The following is a 7,162-nucleotide window of genomic DNA, read 5'->3' as shown; positions in this document are numbered from 1 at the left end:
TGCAATAATGGATCCACAGGCTGTGTAAATAACGCAAACTGTCGTCCGGTCGTTTTTCTTAATCTCTGCTTTTTTAATTGTTTTTAAATGTTTTGTTGTGGATGTATTTGTTTAAGTTTGTTTTTCAACGATTAAATATTCAATTTGATAAATTATACATTTTTCTACCTGTTTACTGAACCAGCTCCGAGTAAGGGATTTCTATAATTAGGGGACAATCCATATTTTGAATAGTTTTGTTGAAACCCTGGGGATTACTATACTATATAATAATATTGCTTTGGCGTAACTCCATAATGTTCCCCTGTTTGCTGCATGTACCATGCCCAGTCCTTATCTTGTCGTTGTTGTCTGGTACCCTCACAATTTACAACCTGGGAATGTATGTGGTAAGGCTCTAAGAATCGCTGATGTTAGAGTCTTTGTCCAGAAACTATGAACTCAAATTCACCTTATATACTGATAGAATAGACAGAACAAAGATGGCTTGCCCATATTACAATATGTAGAAGAATATCAATAGGCCTTATAGTTTATGTCCTTTTTAGCCCCAAATAGTTCCGACATTTCTGTTTCTGCATTACGAAGCAATTAATTACTAAAGATTGGCACTGTTGCATCAACTGAGCCTTTTTGTGAGGAAATAAGAAGATGGCAATTCTGAGTTCATCTCACTTTGGATGACTGCGAGAATTGGAGTATAATTGATGTGCACCAAATGGCAGAATACAGATAATATAACCAGCTTCTACAGTTAGTCAAAAAGGGAAGTTTTTCCAAGTTATAGTGAGCATCTAGAAATATTATATTGTGCCCTCACAGCACAGCCTTTGTAACTTTTGCCTTGAATTCTCCCTGGTATATGAGTGTGTCTAGGCATTCCTGTAGCCTAATAGCTCTGTATCTGCAGTATGAGATCTGAAGCACTGCTGCCTCTGACTGCTCAACTCCGCAGATTTTGAGTAAGATTTGTGGATGTCACTATTGTGCTGCCTGGGGAGATTCCCCTTCACTTTCTGTCCTGGATACATGAATGGAAATGAGAAAAAATCTCCCCAAAGGAGAATTCCCATTTTAGACAGTTGTCTCCGGAACATTTGCCCCCATTGAATGATTTCCCCTCAATTTTTGGTCTGGTGGCAACTCAAACATTTATGATTTCCCCTTCATCGTCTTGTGACGATTGCCAATGTAAAAAAGGGATACATCTTCCCAATAGGGACACGAATAGAGACTCTAACCCTCCCCCACTCGATCCCAAACTAAGAAAAAACATTTTACCTTTATATACATCTTGATACAGTTTAAATAATATAGCCCAGCTGCAAAGATATCATTGAAAAAAATACCTTAACATAAAACACTATATGAATAATTAGTGTGTTTTGGAATATTTATTTTTGATGGGACTTTATAAAAACCAGAGTTGATCCAGAGGAAGGTGAAAACCTCTTTTGATGCATCGTGTCATTTGCTCCAACAGGGGTAAAAATTCCTTCCTGACCCCCGAAGGCGATCGGATTACTCCCTGGATCAACTGTGGTGTAAAGAGACTGCTGGGACATGGGAGGCGTTTTCTTCATATCAATCCTCTGATCTTATGAGGACGATGTTGGTGACCTATGCAGGTTCACATGTGTGCCCACGCACTGCAGACATATGTGAACCCGGGTATGTGCACCTCTTGTCTGGAAGGCGAGATGACTTGGGATGCTGATGTAGGGTGGATGGGGAAAGACGCGTTCTGATATCAACATCCATGGGCTGTAAGAAGAAAGTACAAATATGTTAGATTCAGTATTTATAGATCTCTAGATACAAGTCTCTGATTACAACCTAGGTTTATGTACTCACTGTGTCCACTGGCAAAGGGGGAGGTGTTTTCCCTTGCTCCAGCTCCTCCCAGTCGATGGAATTCAGGAATGGATGGGATCGGACGTCTTCCCTTGTTTCAAGTCTCTCTTCCGGACATTTGCACAGCAGCTATGAAAGTGAAACAAAGAGACGGTTAACACAGATCACACTAAAATTATGGCAGATGATCTAATCCTCCCCAATATAGCCAAAGCAAACAAAAATAAACAAGTCAGTGTTCTGCTTTAATGACATAATACAATGTGCACAACAGTGATTTACCCCACGTGGCATCTTCTGACCCCCTCAATCCCATGATGAACTGTTACCCTTGTTGAGTAACTGGAACTTCACCATGGGACAGAGAAGCCAATCTAGCCAACATTCCAGCTGACAACCAGACTTGGTAGTAACCCTACATTATACCCCTAAAGCAGCAGCAGTAGGCCCAGAAGCATTTCCTGTGGCTGTTCAGAGTGTTATTCTACTTACTCCTTTAATTAAGTCCTCGATGTCCGGATCCATGTCAGGAGGGTAAACTGGATGGCTGAAGTTTACTTCTCTCCTGTACTCATCATAGGTCCTGGACCTAAATGGCCAACGTTCAGTGGCCATCATATAGGTCATGACCCCCCAGTGAGAACCAGTCAGGTTCAAACTGGTAGAAGTCGTTGTTAATGACCTGCCAATTTAGTAAAGAGACACTGGTTAGTACATTGGTCAGTATAGAAATGTAATTCATCCAGATTAAGTCAAGGAAGCCTCTAGAAAGGTGCATGGCACTGTGTTGGCTTGTTGGGACTGCAAGCGCTATTAAAAGGTAGGTTCCCATTGAGCAAGAGGAATAATAAAGCACAACCAATGTGCTGAACAGCGAAACGGGAGGCAGAACCTTCACATGTAATGGCTGCCCCCATTGACATATGAAATAAGAAACTAGGAAGAGTAGCAAAGTTTTGAACTGTTTAACATTCAACAATAAGGGGATTTACATTGTGCTAATCAGTTTCATGTGTATATCAAATATGTTAATTTTAGAGTTATCAGGAGGCTAGTAAAGGAATTGTGATATACTGATTAGATGAGGTCTTGTTATAGATAGGGAGAACTTGACATACCTCTGGGGTCATGTACCCGATGGTTCCATGGTAGCCCGTGGCAAACTCGTCATCGCACAAGTTTGCTATTGCCAGACCGTAGTCAGCGATGCGAACATGTCCGCTGCCATCCATCAGGATGGTGTCCAGCTTGATGTCCCTGCAAAGAGAAAGAATGTGAGTTTCATCCCCTGACATTTGTCATCTGGAGCAGATTTAAAGGATCACTTTATCAACAGGTGATATTTCAATTAAGTTTTCCACTGACTACCTATATCAGGTGGTGGAAAATTGGGAAGACAATAGGTACCCATGCCTCTCCCCAATCTCACCGCAGCAGATATTTTACTGCGGTGTATTTGGTCTGTGAAACTATCATACAAAAGAATTACAGAAGGAGTATGCTACAGCTGTGAAGGAACTCCAGGCCACAAGCTGTTTCTGCCACCATGAATCTATAAATGAGAAAGTGTGTAGATTTAGAAGAAATTGCATTTTAAATACATTAAATTCATATGGAGACCTAATTGGGAGGAACAAGGAGACAGGGACTGAAATCTCATTCTTTCACATTAGCAGTCCCAAGTTTGCAGTGCCAGGGGTAGCCCCACTGCAAGGGTTAATTTTTTTAACTGCCCTGCAGCACTAAGTGTATAAAAGAACAACAAAAAGAAGAGCGTATTTATCACTGTATATACAACCTGACTGTTTTGCAATAATAAATAGCGAGACTTCGTTTGGACTAAATATCTTATAAACTTTGCGTTCTCTTCTATTCTAAACTTAGTGATGAGACTTACTTGATGGTGTAATTTTCCAGAGTTGAATAGTCTGTGAGAAAATGAATCAAATTGCCTCCACAGACATATTCCATGACGAAAGAGGCAGAGAACCGAGTCTGGAAAGTGGCGTAGAGCTGGGTAAGAAATGGGCACCCAGCCGCCATCTCCAGTACGAAACCGTACCGTTTCGATTTTGTAGTCATCGTGGGTCTTGATGACGAATTTGATGGCCACCTTCTGCTGGCTCTTCCGATGGTTCGCCAGAACAACCTGAATGAGAGAGAAGACAAACATCAGTGGTGTGTTAGAGAAAGAAAAGGTGTTGAGGACTGGAGCAGGGTATAACTAGCATTGACTTTGAATGAGAATTAATTTTAGGTGAAGACTGTTGGGTTCAATGACAGACCGCCTTCTTTTATCTCTAGCAGTGAGACCGATCCACTTTTGTGTTTCCAACATCTTCCACCTGCTGCATCCATTGTATAGATTTACTCTGTAATTTTTTTAACCTTATCAACTATGTAAATATATGTAAGGAGCGCGGCTCTTGCGTTCCACGGTGGAGCGCAGCCACTAGGCGGAAGTGGGAATTGCCGGTGTGTTCCCCTCACATCCTCCTTAAGACGCCGGAAGGATCTCAGTACTGCAGTCCACTAATCACAGTGAACGCCGACTGACTGCTTGTTCCCTGTAGCTGAACCACAGGAACCAGACATAGAGGATCCCTTATCTGACGAAGGACACCAAATCGCAAGTATCCTAAGTGTGGCCTGAACTGGACTGCCAGGTCAATGCCCTCCTGTCTATTTAAGGGGTGTATGACTTGATTACCTGGGACTCTCTGTATCGTGCCATTGCCTCAGGATTACCTATGTACTAACTAAGCCACACTACTTAAAGGGGAAGTTCTGGTACTTCAATCATTCTGCTGTATGTTCATGACCTGATTGCTTGGGACTTTTAAGATCATACCATTGCATTAAGGAAGTTTATGCACTACCTTATCCACCTCTCTTAAAGGGGAATTACGTTATTACAATAACTTGCTTTGTGTTCATGTTGATTGCTACCGGTGGTATGAAGTAATACCCCTGGAGGCAATACCTGTGCTACCCCTTTGCGGTGTATGATAGTAGAACTCCTAACTCTCCGCCACAGACATTGAGAGTGACACCTGGAGTTCGACCCTGAAGGCCGTACTCCTAAGTAAGAGATACTCCTCACATTGGTAGCATACGCAGCTGAGATTCATTCCCAAATTGCCAAGGCATTACAATATATAACAATGTAACGGGATGGCAGAGGACCACCGGGAGTATGATTTCAGATGGCAGCAGGTAATAATTTTGTCTACCAGAAGCTGTAGCAATTATTCAATGCTGGTACATATTGGCTGGTTGTCAGAAGGGAATTTGATTTGTGGGTGGAGCTCAAAATCCTTGTTATAGGTGAGTAAATGAAAGCTTACCTTTCCAAAGCTTCCTGCTACCAGTACATGGTGCAATATGAAGCTTGTCAGGTTTATTGTGATGTCACATCTGGTTGTCATCATATCCGTTGGTCCAGGAGAAACACTCACCGTGCTCGGGGTGGTGTCAGGGGTCCCTGGACTGCAGGGTCCTGAGCGGCAGCCGCCATGCTCAATGTTGCCTCAACCTCGGCCGAGGCGAGACATGATGGACCGCAAGGCCATGCTGGCTCTGGGCAAACACTCCCTTCAACCGAAGTGAGAGGGGAAGGGCTGCAAGACCCTGTCATGACACTCACCATGCTGTTGGTAGTGTCCAAGGTGCCAACCTCAGCCGAGGCTGCACATGTAGGGCTGCAATGCCGTGAAGGTACCAGAGCCACACTCAACATACCCAGGGTGGTATGGGCAGGGCTGCATGGCCCCGCAGGCTCTGGAAATCACTCACCTCAGCCGAAGTGAGATGCGAAGGGCTGCAAGGCCCTGGCACAACGCTCACCATGCTGATGGTGGTGTCCATGGTGCAGACCGCAGCCTGAGCGTATTGAAGATGACCGGTGGTATTGGTCATCTTCTCCAGATAGGCATTGGAAGATGCAATTCCCCATAGCAGGCAATTGCAAGAAACGCAATGCAAAACGCAGCAAAAGACATGCACAAGGAGCAGAAAACAGCACAGCTTCCTCTGATCGTCTCGCAGCTTGTATGAGCTCCTCACTGAGTCACTCACCAATTTATGCACCTGGAGCCTGATGACATATCAAGCAACTTGCAGCCAATCGCAGAGCTAGTTAAAAAAAAAACAAATCCCAACTGAATTTTTTTTTTTTTAAATGTCCAACTGAAATTTTCGTTTTAAATGGCACAGTTCCCAAAAGACACCCAAATCACATCCTTATTTTAATAAAATGATGATTATTTTCAGCGATCTTCAATCATTATTTAAATAAATCATTAACTGTAGATATAAATGCAGCTATTGTAAATACCGGAATGTGGGCTCAATTCACAAGGTGAACAAACCACAATGAGGAGACTTATTGTCAAAGAAATTACATTTGTTTTCATTTGAGTTCATTAAGATTTGAAGATTGAAGTTGCATCGCTACAATAAAGATACTTCTCCTTGTGGTACAGCTTTGTGAATTGAGCCTTGTATCTTTATTTCATAATCCTGCACAGGATGAAAGGGGTGAGGTCGGCTCTGTTAACTTGTCCCTTTGACTCAAAACACTGAATTTTCTTATGGGGGAGATCACAGGAATGGTCTCCCCATTGCGCTCTTTAACTGCCATGGACATCCAGCAGCTGGCTCTGCCATCTATGGGGGTGTTTAGATCACCAAACTGACTGAACAGAATTATACATCTTTTGGCAGACAAGGTAATTCTCACAAATATATATCAATAATGTCTTTATTTCCTTGTCTGGGGTTCTGCTTTATATATTTGGTGCTGTGGGACCAGTACAGTTTCTGGGGAGAAACTGTACTGGTCCCACTACCCTTCACCGGGAGGCCCATTGACACCCGTCACACCTCCGCCATCTGCACCGAGCACCGCCCCTACCCTTCCGCCGCTGCTACGCAGTACAGGGTAATGTTCAACTGTATTGTATACAGTACATTTGTATCGTTTTCTCTAGGTCTTGGGTTCCACAATGCAGCTTACACATCATTCATTCTAAACACAATGATATCTTCATGCTGTTGTGTCTTTGCAGTGAACTGTATTGGTTAACTAGCAAAAAGTATCCCATCCTGTGATAGATACACCCATAGTTCTGGGGACAGGGATGACAAATGAGGCACCTCCTCATCTCTCCATGGCTTCCATTGTGCGGCTGATCAGGGTCTTTCCCCATCACTGGGCAATATTGTTTTGGGGTGTCATCACCTAGCCGCTTCCCGCTGCACTGAGCACCGCTGCTACCCCCCACTGGGAGGACCACAGACACCTGCC

The sequence above is a fragment of the Nanorana parkeri genome, unplaced genomic scaffold, assembly GCF_000935625.1.
Source record: "Nanorana parkeri isolate BGI_ZX_2015 unplaced genomic scaffold, ASM93562v1 scaffold281, whole genome shotgun sequence".
Lineage (NCBI taxonomy): Eukaryota > Metazoa > Chordata > Amphibia > Anura > Dicroglossidae > Nanorana > Nanorana parkeri.
This window is presented reverse-complemented; position numbering follows the sequence as displayed.